We start from the raw sequence: 21,082 nt of genomic DNA, 5'->3' as shown, positions 1-21,082 counted from the left end.
CCTCGGGGAAGCAAAGGCGAGGCGGTGGGCTTCTAAACCTACCTGCCGGGGTCTGTGTAGGGTCAAAGGCTGTGCGCCGTCAAACCTGTTCCGAAGGCCTACACCTGGCAGAAGCACAGGAAAATCCAGGACAACGGTTTCCGGCAGGGATGTGACCTGACTTAGGGTTTTGCTTCTGAGTGTCTGGGTTTTGCTCTCAGCTGTGTGGAGCTGTGACTGACAGCTACTGGTCGCCCGGAGTTCAGGAGGACGACGCGATGCTCAGATCCACGCGCGTTGCGAACCCATCACTACAATCAGGCTCGTCAATGCGCCCGTCACCGCGGACAGCGGCTTGCTGTCGTTGTCAGTAGTGGCGGGGACACTTGCGAGCCGCTGTTCTAAGCCTCAGCGCAGAGCACGTTTACTCACCGTGATCTTCGCGCCGAACAGGAGACCCCGGAACTTTATCGCTGAATTTCGTGCCCTCTGACTCGCCCCCGGTGACTCTTCTCTTTCCTAGGAGTTTGACGTTGTCGGATTCTGCCTGGGGTGAGACCGAATGCACTGTTGTCTTTCTCCCCCCGGCTTGTGTCCCCCAGCGTCATGTTCTCCAGGTCCGTGCATGTGGCCACAAGCAGGCAGTCCTCCTGTTTTAAGACTAATAGTCCTCACATGTTCTCACACACTCAATATAGATCCCACATGGTCAGAGACATCTCCTTAGACAGCGGCTGTATTTCCTTTGGATAAATACCCAGAAGTGGGATTGAGGGATCACATGGTCGTTCCAGTTTTAATTTTTTGAGGAGCCCCCAGCTTCTCCACATCCCTCCCAGCCCTTGTTACCTTGACTTGTGGACACCAGCCATTCGAACGGGTGCAAGGTGACACGTTACCGTAGCTTTGATGTGTTTTAACAGCAACCTCGCTGCTAGGTTGAGATTAGCCCAGTGGGGAGCAGGGAAACCGGTTAGGACGTCATTACGATATCCCAAAGCAGGGGCGATGGCCTCTTCCAGCTTTTCTAGCATTTCTGCGAGATTTGCTGTGCGACTAAACACCTTTGGGCCTCAGTGTCCTTCTCTGCGGATATGAGTGACTACACCCCAGGGCTGCTGCAGGTAACACATAAAGAATTTGAAGGGACCCCACTTGGTAACCTTGCATCTGCTACGTACTGTTGCTGTTCTTACCCACTGAGAGGGATTACTAGAACCACCGTTTCTTTTTTGGAAAATGATTCACATGAGAAACACTTGAGTTGAAAGTTAGTCCTCCTAGTAACTCGAGCATCGTATTAAACAAACAACACTAGATCTACACATAATTACCTGATAAATCTTAGCCATAATTATGATACTCAAAACGTTGAAATTCTTAAATCTTTATGAAGAGTAATTTAAGCAATTTTTCTGCAAAAATAATTTTATTTCTATCCTTCTTTACCGGAATAATGTTCAAGAAAGATGAATAAAAATGATAAACTCATCAAAAAAACATTTCTCTTGCATTTCTAGGATTTAAAATACATGAGATCTCACAGGTTTATTTAAAATAGTGGAGTGGAAATGACTCAGCCGTCCTACACTTGGAAAGCAACAAATCACAACCAGACATCGTAACCACAGAGGGGTTACGTATTAGAGAAAGGTTTAGTTGTGCAAGGGAAACAAGTTCTAGAGATCCGTCATATGATACAATACAGTGCCTGTGGGTAACAGTACTCTTCTGTAGACTGAAAAGTCTGTCAAGAGAGCAGATTTCAAATTAAATTCTCTCACCCCCAAAAATTAAATAATAAATAAAAAAGTGGGGTAAGCAGGAGGAAACTTTGGGAGGTGATGAGTATGTTTCTTAGCTTGATTGTGGTAATGGTTTTGCGGGGATGTGTTATACATTCAAGGCAATCGGATTGCATACCATAACTAAGTGTGGTTTTTTAAATATATCGATTATACTTCAATAAAGCTATGGCGTTTCTCAAATAAATACTTCAGTTCACAATAAAGCAAACAAAAAACCCAGTAAGGTAGAAAACAGGTAAAACACAAGCCCCAGATATAAAGAGTAGAGAATGCCTGTCCAACATGAACCTTGACCCAAATTTCAAACCAAATGGGGGCCCCAGTGGACAGAATGTTCTGAACCCTCCCAGGGGCCACCCAGGCTGCCTGCTCCCTGCACCCCACTTTACTACTGGAGTTGCAGGTCCTGACAGCCTCCCACCTGGCCCGTGAGGGCCTAGGGCAAAAACCACCGTGGGCCAGAGGCCACCATTGGCCCTTCAGACCCATCGGCTCCTGGAATCCGTTAACAAGTAGACACTCTTTGAGAGACAGTTATCGGCCTATTGTTGGCCTTTAGTAAGTGCTGAGCGTGGGATCCACAGCCCTAAGATAGTCTATAAAATAAGACCTCAAACTCAATTATGATGAGAGTCTGAACAGACGTCTCAGGTGGCTGAGTGGAGACAGCTCAGGAATATTTCAGGAATAAATGGTGCTTCTAGCAGCAGGAAAGACCCAGCCTGGGTGGGCAAGGTCTCGGGGTCCCTGATGCCTCCCCTGCACCTTGCCCAAGGAGCCGTGGTCCCCAGTGCGGTGGGGGGCTGGGGCATACACGGTCCTGGTTCACCGATGGCTCCCCGCACCCCCATTACCTTCTGCCGTCCACCCTGACAGCGACCTGTCTGTGACCCAGCGCGGTAGGGGCGCCCTGCTCCACGGCACCGATGGCTGTCCAGCCCGCCCAGCAACGTGGCTCTGCTGTATTCTCGGCCCGTGCTGTCCAGGCCCTCCAAGACCACATGTGTTTCCTGTTCAAGTTTCCTGAACACATGGCCTCTGATAACGGCCCCGTCATGCTCCGTATCACCTGCAAGCAGCTGGGGTCACTGTGTGAGTTCAGCAACAACGACACGGTCTTTAGTGGGTGATAAAAAAAAAAAAAGACAAAATAACCCCAACCCAGGCTGTACATCTCCGGTGACCAGACTGGGGACTCAGCACGACAGTTCCCCCAAAAGGGACTTCCTGCTAACGCCGTGTGCTTGCTCAGACCGCCTGCCCCTCCTGTTGCCTGCCCTTCGTACACGGTTACTGACACCTTGGTCTCCGTGGGGGGGAGGGAGGGTGCAATGGCCTTCCAGCCCCTTCCAGGCCTTTCTAAGGACTCGAACAGATAGGAAACCCGATGGCCACGAAACAAGAAAATCTGAGTTTGAGGAAACCCATTTTAAAATCTTTTTAGCATTCAAAATGTGGTGCTAAGCAATTATTAAACATGATGCTTTTTTCTGGTTAAGTTATATTAACATGTTTTTCTATAAAAATACTTTTGTCCTGGGGCACTTGGGTGGCTTAGTTGTTAAACTTCTGCCTTCAGCTCAGGTCATGATCCCGGGGTCCTGGGATCGAGTCCTGCCTCGGGCTCCCTGCTCAGCGGGGAGCCTGCTTCTCCCTCTGCCTGCTGCTCCCCCTGCTTGTGCTGTCTCTCTCTATCTCTCTAATAAATAAATAAAATCTTAAAAAAATACTTTTGTCCTTCTTACATAGAACCCTTCCAGACAAGAAACCTAAATAAAATTTAAAAAATGAATTAGGAAACTTATTAAAGTTTTGGTTGCTAAATCGGACACAGCGATAACAGGGACATCACAACAGACCCGACACCGAGGAAAGCGAGGAGGGACACAGCAGATATTAATGATCTTTGGTTTTTTTTCAAAACTGTTCCTGAAAGCTTTCCCCTCTTCCCTGCTGCCAGAGGGCTGAACCTGTGATCCCTCTCGGTAACACGGCTGATGGGACACAGAGGAGCCCAGCCCCTGCTCTCCCCGCACAGAACACCGTCAATGCCACCTACACTTGGCAGGTGCAGAAACTGACGTCACAGACAAGCAACACAGGTGCACCCTGCCTGCCTCAGGCAGCGCCTCTAAATCCAGAGCCTCAGTTTTTCAGGCTGGACCGAAAGGCCTGGAGGAGAGTTCCCGCTGTTAACCCGCCTCCAGTGACTACAGGCCTACCTCGGGTGCCCTGACATTACAGACTCTTCCCAAGACGGGTCGCACGGGTGCCCTCCGGGGTTGGCTTCTGTGTGTGGAGCTAAGGACATCACCTCCGCTGGGAGACATTTGAGGATTACGACGAGCATCTCAATTTCCAACAATCTTGTTTTCAATAATGCCAACTTAATATCACTATATACTAGCTTCACCCCTGTGTATACTGTTCTCTTCTGTTTCTTTGTGCTACTGTAATTACACAAATGAGCTCTTTGTACGTCATGAGTTTATCAACACAGTTTTATAATCTTCTCCTTCGATTGTCTTTTAAATCAAGTAGGAAAAAAAAGTTACAAACAAAATATGCCTATACTGTCTTTTGTATTTACCTACACAGTTATCTTTTTTCTTTTTTTTTAAGATTTTATTTATTTATTTGACAGAGAGAGAGAGAGCCCACGAGAGAGGGAACACAAGCAGGGGGAGTGGGAGAGGAAGAAGCAGGCTCCCAGCGGGGGAGCCTGATGTGGGGCTCGATCGCGGAACGCCGGGATCACGCCCTGAGCCAAAGGCAGACGCTTAACGACTGCGCCACCCAGGCGGCCCAACCTACACAGTTATCTTTACCAGTGTTCTGTATTTCTTCATGTGGATTTGAGTTACTAGCTAGGGCCCTTTCATTTGAGCATGAAGGATTTTCTTTTATTTTTTGTAAAGCAGATTGTCTATGATGAGTTTCCTCAATATTTATCTGGGAAGGTCTTAAATTCTCATTTTAGGATATTTTTGGTGAATATAGAATTCACGGCTGACTTGTCCTTTCAGCACTTTGCACCTGCCATGCATTGCTTCCCGGCTTCCATAGTTTCCCGTGAGTCATCAGTGACTAGCCTTATCAAGGCTCCTCTGTGTGGTGGGCCACTTCTCTCCTGCTGCTTTTAAGATTCTCTCTTTTCATGGTCTTTAAGCTGTTTGATTATGCTGTGTCTTTCCAACAGTCTCTGAGTTTATCCTACTTAGAGTTCACTGAGCTTCCTAGATTTTAGATGAATGTTTTTCATCCAATGTAAGAAGTTTTCAGCCATTTTTTCAGATATTCCTTCTGTTCCTTTCCCCCCTCCTTTCATTCTGAGACTCGCATTATGTGAATGTTGGTGCACTTGACAGTGTCCCACCAGTCTCTGACCTTCTTTTTATTTTTCATTTTTCTCTTTTTGTTTCTAGAATGTATAATCTCAATTACCTTATCTTTAAGTTTGCTTATTCTTTCTTCCATCAGCTCAAACCTGCTATTAATCCTCTCTACAATTTTTATATAAATGTTTTTAATTTCTCTTTATTGATGTTCTCTGTTTGGTGAGACTGTTCTTACACTTTTCTTTAGTTCTTGGGATATTGTCTCTTTTAGTTCTTTAAAAATGTTTATAATAGCTAATTTAAAGTTTTACTAAGTTCGACATCTGGGCATCCCGAAGGGCAGTTTTTATTACTGCCTTTTTCCTGAAAATGGGCAATACTTTGCACATTTCATCATTTTTAGTTGAAAATTGGCCATATTAAATAATGGAATGTGACAAATCTGGGAATCAGATCTCTCGCCTGCCTAGGGTTTCTTGTCACTGCTGTTTCAATGTTATTGTTTGTTTACTAACTTTTCTGAACAAATTCTGTAAAGTCTGTCCTTGTTTTGTGTGGCCACTGAAGTCTCTGGACAGTTAGTTTAGTGATAAGCTAATAATTGAACAGAAATTTTCTTAAGCGCCTTTTACAAAATTAAGTTTTTGGACTTTGCTGGTCTGTGTGTGTTATATCAGGACTTTCTCAGGTCTTCCCTGGGCACGCACACGGTGCTACGTACACACATGACTTTCTAGATGCTCAGGAATATGTTGACGTTTTTCAGAACACCCCATTTCCAGGTGTCCTTTATATGTTTTTTTGTCAGCTGCTTGCTTGTCCTATTGCTACCATTGCCCCTGTTAGCTGTGACGTCACACAGTCACTGATCGTTCTGACAAACTCTCCTGGGAAGAAAAGGCAATTTTCCCTGAACGGACTCTGAGCCAGGTAAAGCCCAGCCCTCTGAATGAGGATTTCTAAGGAAATGCCATATGGGTCAAGTTATGAGAATTTCCTGCAGATGGGCTTTTGGGGAACTCCCAACCCAATCTGCCTCCTTCAGTGGTTACTAGGCTTTTTCTTTATGGCTACCATGATTGCAAGACTGTTGGCTTTCAAGGCTACAGTTAAACTAGAAAGAAGGAGATTAGAATTGAATAAGTTAAAACACCATGAAGCTCACTAACCCTATCTCTAACCCAAACCTTAACCCTGACAAATGTATCACTCATGAATTGCTGATGGGAAGATAAAACTTTATAACCACTCTGAAACCACTTTGGAAGTTTCTTATAAAATTAAACATTTAATTATTATATGACCCAAAATTTGCATTCTTTGGGATTTATTTCAAAGTAAGTAAAACTTGTATTCACAGTAAAACCAGTACACGAATGTTTATAGAAGCTTTATTCATAATAGCTAAAACTATGAATGACCAGATCTCCTTCCATGGGTAAATGGTCAAACTGTAATGCCTCCGTCCCTGGGAATTCTACTCAGGAATAAGAAGAAACAAACTATTATACATGCAACAACTTAGATGAATCTCCCGGGAATTATGTTGAGTAAAAGAAAATACAATCCTGAGAAGTTATATACTGTATGATTCCATTTACATAATATTTCTGGAATGATAAAATTTTATAGAAAATAGATAAGTGATTCGCAAGGTTTAGAGATGGAGTGGAGCAAACACAGGGAAGCAAGAAATCCTCACGTCGTTGGAACTGCACTATATTACGACAATGGTAGCAGATACACAAACCCACACATGGGGTCAAATTGCATAGAACAACACACACAGGAGTGTGCACACACACCCATATGGATAATTACAGATGAAATTGAGGACATCTCTATAAGACCAGTGGATTGAATCAATGTCAATATCCTGTTTGTGAGAATGAGCTTTGATTTTGCAAGATGCTAACATTGGGGGAAATTGGGTAAAAAAATACATGGGATCTCTCATTTTTCTTTCTCATCACTCCATGTGAATCTACAGTTGCCTGAAAATAAGTTTAATTACAAAAGAAAACTTGGCATAATGTATGATTTGTTCACATAATATTATTGGGGATACAGTGAGGAGAACGATCAGTTGTTGCCAATATGAAGATTGGGCATAGGTGTGAACATTAAATGATAAAATGAGGGGGTTTTTGAGTTGATGGAACGGTGTCCCAATTGCAGTGATCGTGAATCCGCACAAGCTATAAAGTTTCACACACTCTTCTCCCCAACAAATTGCACCTGTAAAAACTAGTAAAATGTGACTAAGACCTGTATTGGACTCCATTCTATTTCACTAATATCAACTTAGTTTAACAATATGCTGCAGTATGAATACAGTACCATTGGGGGAAGTGGAGTGAATGGTGCAGGGAACTCTCTACTATTTTTATAAATGTTTGTGAGTTTAAACCTATTAAAAATAAAAAGTATTAAAAGAAACAAGTAGTATTGACATATGAATGGACTGGAGGATTAATCTAACTGAAAGTCTGGAAATACAAAAAGATTTAAAGATTTGTACAGAAATTTAGTATACAATGAAAGTATCATTTCAAATCACGGATGGACAGAAAAAATGGATTTCTTGACAAATAGTGCTGACATAGTTGCATAACTACTCTGGGGAAAAGCACAAAGGTTGTGTTCATTCTTTATACCTACCTGCGGAACTGTGCAGGCTTTCTTTTCTTTCTTTCTTTTTCTTTTTTTTTTTTTTTTTGACAGACTAGACTAGCTTTAATTATAAGTTTAATGGCACAGCATTCACTGAAGATACACGTCACTTTTATACAGTCTTATAAATAGAAACATACATTGATGCACAAAAATATGGTATTTTGATATCAAATTCAAATAATCGAACTCCAAAGAGAATATAGGTTATTTTTTTCAATTACTAAAGATGGTTCTTGCCTCTTGCACACTCTACCATGTGTATGTTTAATTGTGCATTATGTTTAAGGCCAATGGGATCTGCAGCTAATTAGTCGTTTGGTTCTTGAAAAAGTGAAACATATGAATAATGTCTTCTCTTTGACTACATAATAGACCATAAAAAATGCTGCCTGACACGTAGCTGTAAAATTATGATTTACTCCTCTGATGTCTTACGGCAACTTTAGAGGGGATTGCTTATGATTAGGACCCTGCCCTTGTCATGTTTGAATCTTTTCCTCATTAGAATATAAAATCCAACCTCACCAGGACTCGATGACTCTTTCATTGAAAGGATAGGAGTATGTAAGATTTTGGTATTAGTAATCACAGCTAAGTTTTTTAAGGGAGCAATGGGAGGGAAGTGGCAAAAACCCAGGATAGATACTTAATAAAAAGCCATTTGAAAACTATCATGGAAAAGTACTTACTTTCTATCATAGCTGTATTTTTTTTTCTACTTTGAGTTCTTCCAAACATTTGCCACCAAGAACATTTATTTTCATTTTTGTTTAACAGTGAGTGGAAGCACCTGGCTGGTTCAGTTGTTGAAGCATGCAACTCTTGATCTCAGGGTTGTGAGTTTGAGCCCCACGTTGGGCATAGAATTTGTGTTAAAAAAAAATAAGTCAATCAATGTGTGACAAAGGAGCAAATGCCATACAATAAAACAAAGATTATTTTTAAAAAAATCACAGTGAGTGGTATTTCTTCCTGAAAAACCATTAAGCTCTTTGGAAATTTTAATCTACTTTATTTAAACCACTTTAAAAAATAAGAATTTTCCTCTTTGACCTTTATAAAAACCTGCCACGAAGTATATTTTAAAACTACCTTTAATTTAATATGAAGACACTTTGGCAATGCAAGGAATCCAAGTCCTTGGCAAGACCCGGCAAGTACAATAAATGCCCATGATCTCAATAAAAAACAGAGGCTGCGGAAGACTTCATTTTTCTTCTGTTGAGCTAGAGTATAAATGTAACTGCTTAAACACAAACATCTTTCTTGTGCCAAATAGCAATAAACATTCTATGTAATTAAAAATTAATTCCTTCAATTCCACCAAAGTAAAAAAGAAAACCAGTTGCAAATATCCGCAATACACAGTGTGGTGGTTAAGACAAAAGATAGTACTTCACAAATTGACTAAAACTGCAGTCTGAGCATGCCAGACCAGCATTTAAATAAGAAGAAAGACAAGCGAAATGTTTACTTATCACAAATAAGCATAAACACCAACTAGGCTCACATGTGGCCAGCACGTAGGCCAAGTCCAAGTGCACAGATCACGCTGAAGTCAAGCCATGGACATCAAATTCCCCGACCTTTCAATCAACCCTTCCGAGCCCGGCAGCGGCTCATACTACCTGAAGCTACCCCGTCCTCACCCTCAGGCCCTTTCCGACCGACAGGAGGCACCACGAGTATACAGTCGGTCAATCCATTTCCTCCAGCGTCTATAGGCACAACCATAATGCATCCTCTGTTCATCTTAAAGAAAATGCGTCTGTAGATTAATGCTCGAGGACGTTGAACGGATGTTTGTGTATATTTTTGTTTAACGCTCAAGTGGTTTAGATGGTGTTTTGGAAGGTCTCCTCCAATACAAGCAGGATTGATAAATCTGGGTTAAAGACTGATAGTTTTATAATTGAATCTAAGAGTTTGAGTGTCAGAATCTGGGCTGATCTATGGTAAGGCAGGTGATGGTATCTTTAGATTCCACATAATAAATGCACTCTTCTGTGGCTGCAAAATCCTAAATTCTGGAATCACCTACTGCCATAGGCTAAGGTTTTTCAAGGCCCTTTTGGCTACATGAAATATTTCTCCTCTCCCGTTGAATCTTAAATATTTACAAAGCTTGTGCAGACTTTTTTTAAATTTAAGATTGGGTCCATTCTAAGTATGAAAATGACCTAGACATTATAACATAGAAGAAAATAAATTTGACTGCATCATACTCACAGATTTCTCCATAGCATGCCCTATTTGGTTTTTATGAGACCATTAAAATAGAACACTTTTAAAAAGACACAGTTTCGATGAAAACCCATGTTTGGTAAAATGGGTAATTGTCTAAGAAGTCACCTGATTTCATTATCCTCATTCCTTCCTAAAACGCGAGGTTCCGTAACACAGGAAAAGTAAGGCGTCGTGATTACAAACGTGATTTCGTCTTTGCCCAGTTCTGTCCAAACTCCTAGCATAATTGGGGCATCCCACTCTCCTTAGACAAGGTAATTTCCCAAAGCCTCTTGAGTTCTGGTTCTGATTGTCAATGGGATAAGATCAAACTGGCATTCGGGTGATTGATTTTAACTATCCAGGAAAGAAATAATATATCCAAGATAATCACTTTTTTTAAGTTAATTAATGTTTTAAACACACACACGTACCCACCAGCAAATACTTCCTATGTGAGGAGCTTATTTCTATAGGTTTTAGTTTTTTTCAAATGACACATTTCGTAGTCATATCTAAGCCAATCCTAGAGAGTTCATTTGACTGCACCACCTGTCCATACAGCCCTCAATAAAATCCACTTGCTTGAAATATCTTTGAATATGAATTATTGTAAACACAGATTGTTCCCCTGGTGTCCCACTGGTAGCAACGAGGAATCATAGCATATTCTCCTGTAACACTTCCGGGATCAGGAAAGTGTGATCTCCCCCCCCCCCCCCCAATATTTTACTTTCCTCCAGATGCTGCGTAGATGGAGGGAGTATGTTTTATTTGCAGCTCACGGAAAGCTCTGAGGCAAAGGCCTGCATGGCCTTGTGCAGCGGGGCAGACAGATGACAAGTCTGATGGTCAAGATGCACCAAGAACAGCAGTGAGGAAGCTTGGGTCACACCCCCGAGAAAATGCTCCAGCGGGATTTCTCCCCTTGTGTAGCAGAAAGTCTAGGAGCCAAATTAATCATTTCCTTCCCTGCGGCGCCGAGATGGGTGTTGGAGGGAACAGTGGGAGGGATTTCCAGATCTATCCTACTGCAGTTAATTGCATGATACTGGGCCAAGTATTCAGTCTTGCTTTCAAAGATTAAATAAAAAAGGAGAACTTCCAGCGAGTAACCTAAGAACAGTACTGTCGTCCAAACGAAGACGAGTTGAAACAGCCCCAAGGAGCCAGATAACCACAGCAGCAGCAGTAAAAAGTGAGCGAACGGGCTCTGTGGACCACTACCAAGTGCCGTTTGGGGGAATAAAGCAAGCGCGTTCGGAGACCACGTGCTTCCCTGAACAAGAGGGTGCACTTCGTGGAAACCCAGCCGCAGATCCAGGGGTGCCATGGATCCGTTCGACGTCAGGGCTGAGCAAAGCCCCTGTTGAAGGAATGAGCAACAGCCCGCGAGCGGTCAGCGCGGTGGGAATGACGGGCGCGTGCTGATCAGGGGCTTGGGGTTTCTGGTGGGACGTGCGAGCTGCTGTCCCTCCCTGACCCCGACCCGCCTCCCTGTCAAAGGGCTGCTTCTCTGTGTCTGTCTTTATTCTGCTGTTTCTCTTTGGTCTTTAGTTCTGTTTCATGAGTCTGCGTGGGGCTTCTTGTGCCGGCACGCCAGCCTCACGTCACCCCTTCTTCACTGGTAAGGAAATCCTCTTCATTTGCAAGAGTTTTCTATTTCTTCCCCGCCTCATCCTGCCTCCACTCCAGGCTTGTTTATTTGGGTGAACTTCAGAATGAAGGCTCTGCCAGGGCCAGATAAATCCCTTTGGGACTTTGATTGGAATGTTATTGGACTTTCAGACTAATTTAGGGAGCAATAATATCATTGGGATAATAAATCCTCCTATTAGAAGGAAACTAACAGTTATTCATTGTTCATGTATTTTACGTATCTTCATTTACCTGATATTTTTTTTTTAATTTTTTTTATTATATTATGTTAGTCACCATACAGTACATCCCCGGTTTCCGATGTAAAGTTCGATGATTCATTAGTTGTGTATAACACCCAGTGCACCATGCAATACGTGCCCTCCTTACTACCCATCACCAGCCTATCCCATTCCCCCACCCCCTCCCCTCTGTAGCCCTCAGTTTGTTTCTCTGAGTCCATAGTCTCTCATGGTTCATTCCCCCTTCTGATTACCCCCCTTTCTTTATTCCTTTCTTCCCCTACCGATCTTCCTAGTTCTTATGTTCCATAGATGAGAGAAATCATATGATAGTTGTCTTTCTCTGCTTGACTTATTTCACTTAGCATTATCTCCTCCAGTGCTGTCCATGTTGTAGCAAATGTTGAGAACTCGTTCTTTCTGATAGCTGAGTAATATTCCATTGTATATATGGACCACAACTTCTTAATCCAGTCGTCTGGTGAAGGGCATCTCGGTTCCTTCCACGCTTTGGCTATTGTGGACAATGCTGCTATGAACATTGGGGATTTACCTGAATATTCACAGCGCTAATCGGTTCTGTGCAGAGTTGAATTTCTTTCTACGTATTTTCTTAAGCTCTGTTGTTACCTTAACTGAATCTTATTTTCTTTTCTAACTGTATTGGTGATAGGTAAGAAACTTGGAGTTTTCTATGTAAATGTCTTGTTATAAAGTAATGTTGGGTTTATCACTCTCAGCGATTTGTCCTGGACTGTTTCCCCAGGCACCCCATCCCCTCATTTGCAAATAATGGCCACCCTCCTACCTTCTTTCTAATAATACTCCATCTTATTTTAGTCTCGCTAGATTCCACTGGCACGTGGTTGGGGAATCCGCGTGGTTACCGATGACACTGGAAGGGCGTCTAAATGCTGCATCGTTAATTAAGCACAGGGCCGGCTGTCAGTTTGTTCTGAGAGCCTTTAAAAATCACTTTACAAGTGCAGTGCTCTATTCCTCTCTCAGTGCGTGAGGGAAATGCTGGGGGACAGACCTTCAGATCACAGACTCTGGAGGCCTTTGCACAGCACTCAAGTCCACACTCTGTTCCTTCAACTCCGTGGCATCACAGAAACTACCTGAACTCTGTGCCTCAGTTTCTCATCGGCAAAATGGGGGCAGTGACACTTATCTGTGACGGTTCTCATAAATCGGGATGTGTAAAACCCATAAACAGTCCCCGACACATAACAGGTATGGGAGAGGTGTTTGCTCTCATTCTAACCTTCTAGCTTTCTACTTGTGATCTGTGTTTTCTTCTGATTAGTGCTGCTATCTGTTTAATTGTATTATGAAGTTTTCAGGAAGAGAAGCTCTGACATGTGTTTATCAAACTTCTTTTCTCCGCTGTTTAATTAATTTCTGCTCAGTTTCTTCCTACTTTTGATGATATGCAGAATATACACATATATCTATATTAATGAGTGCAATCAGATTTCGTAGAGCAAGCTAACAGAACCCAGAAGAAAGATGCTGAAGAGTGGAAACTCCCCCTTCAGCTCCCGCCTCACTGGCCGGGGATTTTCCGGGCCCTGGGTTCGGCTGGCCTGCCTCCCCTCCCTGTTCATACGTGTGCGCGTAAAAATGTGTTTATACAGGAACGGACGCGTGGTTCTGCCTCTCGCTGACGCTGTTTTACAGTGTGTCTTAGAGAGCTTCTCAGTCCAGTATGAAACAGCAGCCCCCTTGGACCACACTCCGTAGACGAGGGGCAAGGCCTGCTCTGCGAGCACCTCCTCGTGGACAGATGTGGGCGAGACCCACGTGGACGCTTCCGTGACTCCTGTGCACTACTGGGAAGGAAAACTCTGGAAGTGGAACTGCTCTCTCAAAAGGCAAGCCTGTTCTTAAATTTGATGCATGCAATAAGGCTGTTTTCGGACGAGGTATCTGCTGTTCACAGGACCCGTGACACTTTCTGAAGACGGGGCCAGCGTCCCGTCCTTGCTGTGACGACAACTCATTACTGATGCTGGTTTTTGCCAAGAGAATGGTGGGGGAATGTCTTCTTCTTCGTTAGTTTGCATTCTCTAAACACCAGTGGCTCTGAACACCTTTTCATAGACTCATTTGCATTTGGATATGGGTTGTCTTTCGTCCCCCATTTCCAGTTGAGTGGCTTGGGTTGGTAAAATTTGGTTCTGAGCGATTGTGGGCAGTTGACAGGAATTCTGCTTACTGGGTCACGGAGAGCGGGCTTCCCCGGGTCTGCCTCCGGTCAGCAGCTGGCTGGTTGGCTTGGCTCCAACCTCTCTCTCTTTTTGAATGTAGGGGGACAGAGCAGACTTGACGTAGCTCCTTGCATGGCCTCTCCCCTGAGCCCCTCTTTGGGAGTCAGAACGAAGGGGGACCCCTCGGTCGGCGCCTGCTCTCTGCTCCCGTAAGGCATCTGTGCGCCGCGGCCGGGCTGGTGGATGACTTTCAGAGATTCCTCAGGCTTAGGGATGCCGTGCAAACCATGCTTGGCATCACAAGGACTTAATCAGCTCTGAGCGGTTCCTTCCAATTTGTTCCAGAATGTTACTGTGGCAGGTGCAGTGTGCTCTGAACTTGTCAGGATGAGGTTAGAGTCATTTTCTAGCTAAAATAGGGGAAATTATCTTCTCCAAAATTCATTTAAGGAAATTTGTAAATGGATATCGGTGCTCATATCCTTCCTGGAAGTCTGAAGTCACTTCTTTATCGCAGGCCGTCATGACTGTCTTTATCGTAGCGGGCTCTAGGTGAATGGATTTTCCAGTAGTGTTACTGTGTATCAGTGCTGGGATTATTTGTTCTGTCAGTCAAAATCAGGCCTAAAATGGGATGGGTTTTCAATTATCCTATGGTTCATGGAGGAATCTATAAATTTGCAAGTTTCTGCGCTAGCAAGATGATCCTGGGATCTCCCGAGGGACTTAGGCAATGAGCCGCCTGAGTGAATCCAGTCTGGGCCGGCGATCCAAGAGAATGTGTGCCCGCAGGCAAAGCTAGGGAAAGCCCAGGAAGGTGGGGAGGCAGCCAGGCGCTGATGGGGGGGACAGGGTAGGCAGGAGCCAGAAGGAGAGGCCAACTCCACGGGAAGGAGAGACACACAGGACCTGGGGAGTCAGTGGGGTGAAGAAGAGGGGAGGCATCTACAGCAATGGGGGGCTGTGTGAGATTAAAGCACAGCCTGGGAAGAAGGACATGGAGACAAGGGACAAGAACAAGGGATTTAGTGAGGGAGGGGAGCTAGATCAGGGCATGGGGTGGGGGGGGGAATTTGGGCTGCCACTAGAATATTCTCTTCAAGCACACCTCCCTCCAAGAGGAAACTGCTCGCTGTTTCAGGGTATACTGAGCCCCCATTAAAACTTCAAGTCGATACTGGGGCAGTAAATAATCTGACCCCAAAGTGTCTTAAACCAGGAGGGGTAAAGCATACTAAAAGTTAGTAATGAGTGGGTTGGATGAAACAAAACAAAACAAACAAAACAAAAACAAAATCTACTGTGGTCTTATGTTTTTAAAATAATTTATCTTTAATTCATAAGGAAAATATAAGGATAACCTACGTAGTTAATAAGTAGTATTTTAGTCAGTTTCTATGAAATGTTGCTAAGAAACCTAAGCACCTGGGATGCTCAGTCGCCCACTGGGAAGACCTCGTCCCCGCGCAAGACAGGATCAGCTGGGGGTGGAAGATTCCGCAGCCAGTTCTCTCAGGCACGTGCACGGTCCCTCTCCCTTCTGCGCCCTCTAAGCGGCCGGACACAGGAGGCAGCTCCTGGAGAGTGGTGGAGGGAAGCCCCAAGTCAGCCAGCCTGAGTTCAGTTCCATCCAGAGGCAAGCCTTCCCAAACGCAGTGGGCAGCTGGCCGACAGAGGGGCAGGCGGCTCAGGCAGGCCGAGCACTAACCACCTGGGTCTCAACCAGTCAAGACTCTGGAGGCTGGCTCACCTTGCCAAGTTGGACTGAGGGCAGGAAGTAGTTGCCTTGGGCTCGGTTGGGGGGGGAGTTGAAGGCCAAGTCAGAGCCCAAAGAGTGTGACCATCGGTCCATGACGTATGTCATGGGCTTTATGGGCCTCGTGTCAAGACACCTGCCTCTTTGTCTTAACTTTGTGAAATGCTTCTAATGACAATCAAGTTACATTGAGGTGGATAGATACAGTGAGTATAAGAAAAGTGATTTAAAACTTGAGCTTAAAGTGTCTGTACCAACTTGCATTCCCACCAACAGTAGTGAAGAGAAGGGCCATTTGCACCCCAATGTTCATAGCAGCAATGTCCACAATAGCTAAATCGTGGAAGGAGCCGAGATGCCCTTCAACAGGTGACTGGATAAAGAAGATGTGGTCCATATATACAATGGAATATTACTCAGCCATCAGAAAGATTACCCAACATTTGCAGCAACATGGACAGGACTGGAAGAGATTATGTTAAGTGAAATAAGTCAAGCAGAGAAAGACAATTATCATATGGTTTCACTCATTTATGGAACATAAGGAATAGCAGGAAGATTGGTAGGAGAAGGAAGGGAAGAAGGAAGGGGGGGCAAACAGAAGGGGGAATGAACCATGAGAGACTATGGACTCTGGGAAACAAACTGAGGGCTTCAGAGGGGAGGGGGGTGGAGGACTGGGATAGGCCGGTGATGGGTATTAAGGAGGGCACGTATTGCATGGAGCACTGGGTGTTATACGCAAGTAATGAATCGTGGAACATTGCATCAAAAACTAAGGATGGAGGCGCCTGGGTGGCTCAGTTGTTAAGCGTCTGCCTTCGGCTCAGGGCGTGATCCCGGCGTTATGGGATCGAGCCCCACATCAGGCTCCTCCGCTATGAGCCTGCTTCTTCCTCTCCCACTCCCCCTGCCTGTGTTCCCTCTCTCGCTGGCTGTCTCTCTCTCTGTCAAATAAATAAATAAAAATCTTTAAAAAAAAAAAAAAAACTAAGGATGTACTGTATGGTGACTAACATAACATAATAAAAAATTAAAAACAAAACAAAACAAAACTTGAGCTTAAGATAAAAACACGAGGGTGAGTCTCTCTATCCACTTGGAGGCAGTTTTCACAGGCCGAGCCAGGGGCTACCTGGGGAGTGGGCTTTGGTCACCACTAGCTGATGGTCACAGACTTAATGAAGCCCCTGTTCTCTTGCACATTTCTGACCCCTGGAGAGGCGCGTGGTCTGTCTGGGAGAGATCATGACCCCCAGGAGCACAGTCGACTGACCAGCAGGGTGTTAACCAGTTTTATATCTAACACAGCATCTCAGACCCACTACCTTTGCCAAATTGCCTATGAAAAGCCTGTTCTTCAAGAGGAAGCTGGGTCTTGGAACCAGCGCTGCAGTCTTACCAGCTCCCTCATTAGCAGGTGGAAGGAAGTCTTTGATATGCACTCATTTTATGTTTGCACGATGGTCAGTTACGTTTTCACTTTTGCAGTTTCATCTTTAACATCGATGAGGTATCTAATTGTGCGCGTGTGTTTGCGATCCTCTGAATCTCCTTTAAAACCCCACGTAAGCACTTGCAAAGGCTCAGAGAATTGGTAAATATTTTAGTAATTTCATCTTTCAGCTGAAGCATAAGAATTTATTTAAATAAAAAAGTCTCCTTTATTCCAGTGCTCCTAGGAGAAGCCTGGGTGCTGACGGCGTGGTTCTAAGGACACATTTAAGGGAAAATAAGAGGTAGTTTTTAATAAATGGCCTTATAAACATCACAAAAAATGGCCGAACACTTGTTGGTGGGATTACTGGTATGTAAACTAAAATGTGAAAGGCATATTTTTTTTAAGGAAGTTGAAATATTTTAGTTCCAGAAATGCATTCGTCGTGCTTCTGGTGGCGGATAAGCTATCTTGTCATTGCCGCTCGGATGGCCGTGAACGTTCAAAGTGTCCTTGAACCCAGAGCTCTACTCTGCCCCATGGGTCTCAGCCTCTGGGGGAATTGCTGGGAGGACTTTGGAAATGCTGATTCCTGGGTCCCCTTTCCTGAAATTGTAGTTTAACTGGTTTGGTGTGGGGCCTGACCATTGGTCCTTCTAAGTGCTAGCCAGGAAACACCGAGGCCGGGGACCGCTGCCTGACCTTGACGATCATTGATCACCCAGCCCTCATTCACAATAAAAATTCCTGGTTCCCGCCACTCAGAGGTTCTGATGCAGACGGTCTGAAGTGGGGACAGAGCCCTGAGTGAACGCTGACCTGCACCAGGTCTGGGAACCGGTGGCTAGACGCATTTATTTTAGTAATAATTGGTAAGACAGCTGCATTGATCAGAAACTCTTAATCATTGTTCTGAGCTGGCTGTACTCCTTCACGTGTTTGTGATGAAGGGTTTTTGGGTTTTGTTTCTTTTTTTAAGATTCATTTATTTTTTTCTTTGAACAAGAAGAGAGAGAGAGAGCTCAAACAGAGGGAGGGGCAGAGGGAGAGGGAGAAACAGGCTCCCCGCTGAGCAGGGAGCCCGATGCGGGACTTGATCCTGGGACCCTGAGATCATGACCTGAGCCAAAGGCAGACGATTAACCAACCGAGTCACGAGGTGCCCCTACTTTTTAATATGTAGTGGGGAAATCTTGTTCTGAGAAGGAACAAGGTTCAACTTTGAAGAGAGCCAAGGCACTGTCACAAGGGGCAATACAATTCATTCTGTGACTGGGGTGTGAAAGCTGCATCTTATTAAACTTCCGTGATATTCACTAATATTTGTCAGTTAGGGACACATTGAATCGCAAGTGGAGAAAAATCATTTCTCAGTGTTCTAAATTGAAACCTGCCCGAAATACTGGAGCCCGAGGAAACCTTGGCCCCAGGACACTGTCACGATGCAGCGTGGAGCTGCTGCCCTAACTCGGGAAAATTATAAATATCTCCCTGAAATGCACATACGACTCTCAACGAAGGAACCTGCCTGAGCTCTAAATCGGGCGGTGAGAGGAGCCCTGCAGCCGGCGGGAGGTGGGCCCGGTCTGGCTCTCTCCCCACCTGCACCCCACCTCCCCGCCACTGACCAGCCAGACGGTGAACAGCAAATGCTCCCGTCAGAGCCAGTCAGCACTGATTCCACTTGCTCCCCTTATTAATGTTACGCTCTCGTAAGGACTGAAAAGAGCCTTGTGCTTGCATATGCTGACAGAGTCTGGCCAGAAAATCTGCCGCGAAGATCCCGGCAGAGGATCTGGACTTTTCAAGCTGACGGGACCTGTCTTTCCTTAGTTCTGGAAACTTTTCTGATATTATTGCTTGAAATATTGCTTTCTCCCAGCTGGAGCCATGCTGCACCTTCGGTTCTATCCCCTGAGCCTCCTGACTTTCATCGTTTATAATTCGTCTCTGTGATGAGTCCTGGGCGGTTTTTACAGATCAGTTTGTCATTCCACGAATTCCTGCTTCGGGGACGCGTAAGGGGCTATCTGGTGGATCCATTTCCTATTTAAACTTCATCATTTGTGTTTTTCTGGCCAGAAAAGACCACCGGACTCTGATTTTTCTCACACTGGCCTCATCCAGTGCAATAGGGCGATGGGGCTGGGGGGAAGGGGATGCGGCGGGTGGTCCCTGCACCAAGGCCAGTGAGGGAGGGCCTGCCAGAGAGGGGACATCTGGAGCCCTGTGTGTGGCCTGTCGCACCAGACGAGGCCAGTGACAGGAAATCAGGAAAATAAAATAAACAGAAAAAAGGAAAATAAATACTTACTACAGATGGCCAAAAATAATGAAATAGTAGGGAAAATGAGGATAGTTTATATTAAAAATATAAAGTTTAGGGCGCCTGGGTAGCGCAGTCGTCAAAGCGTCTGCCTTCGGCTCAGGGCGTGGTCCTGGCGTACCGGGATCGAGTCCCACATCAGGCTCCTCTGCTGTGAGCCTGCTTCTTCCTCTCCCACTCCCCCTGCTGTGTTCCCTCTCTCGCTGGCTGTCTCTCTCTGTCAAATAAATAAATAAAATCTTTAAAAAAAAAAAATAAATAAAAATAAAAATATAAAGTTTATTTGTTTGAAATAGTCAATTACAAAGAGGAAACCTTTGACAAGCCATTTAAAAATGAAAGAAAAAACTTCAGAAATAATAAAGGTCATGATTTATGGTGTAACAAAATGATTGAACAATGAGATTTTTTGATAACTGTAACAATCAACTTGCATATCTATGAGAAATCAATGTTTACTAACAAAGCGTGCTGTCCAAATTAACTCAAAGACAGAAAGGATGATATAATTTATGTAGACACAAGCTGGTCAATGCAGGTAAAGTTCATGATGCAAGAAAGGGGGAAAGGAAGGGAGGGGTCCCCTGTGGAGAGAGAGGGGCCAGGAGTGGGGTTGGCTAAGTGACGTCACCAGCAGTAACTGCATGGTCTCTAAGGGAAAGCATGGGGAGCTGCAAGACCGCTCCCGCCGTTCTGGCTCTGGGAGGGCTGGGGCTACGGACATCCGTGTCATCATTCCTGTAAGTCCCCTCAGCCCCAACTCCATGCGGAGTTCGAAAGAAGCCACGTGAAGTTTCTATAAAGATGTGAAAACCATTTGCTAAAATCCAGTGTCCCTTTAACACAAACCGTTATTAGCTGGGTGACAGAATGAGATCTTTTCAAGAAGAGAGCTTTGTCTTACTAGGCAGATCATAGAAATAGTCCCAGCAAAATAAGAAACAGGATGTCTAATGTCACCACTTTGATGTTAGCTTTTACTTAGTTCTCAGGAAGGCTCAAGGGCCCTGCAGATTTGGAAGAATTCTGCTACAACTTTCCTTAAGATGATTTTACCGAAACTGGTCCAAACCTACAGAGCCCAAGAACAGTGATATTTAAGCACATCCTGAAATGCAAGCCCGTGCTGTTCTCTCCCTCCTCCTGCTTATTTTTTTTTTCTTGATAGTTACGGATTCTTCTTTCTTACAGCCTAGTGACACAGTGAAGTTGATGGTAAAGAAAAACGTTGCAACAAATCTGAGATATTAACAGATCTGTAGATCAGGGATAAGAATAGTACTCCAAACAATGAGAGCTTCCGCTGGGGGTAATGATCACAAAGTTCTGCATGGATGGATTAATTGTCATTGTTACGACTCCAGTAATTAAGAGTCGGGGAGTAATTTTATGTTAACAAACTGGTGAATGAGCAAAGTCAGTGAATATTTGGGGAGCGTGCG

Source organism: Ursus americanus, chromosome 34, assembly GCF_024610735.1.
Source record: "Ursus americanus isolate L20-20 chromosome 34, mUrsAme1.1.p, whole genome shotgun sequence".
NCBI lineage: Eukaryota > Metazoa > Chordata > Mammalia > Carnivora > Ursidae > Ursus > Ursus americanus.
Note: the sequence above shows the minus strand (reverse complement) of the source record.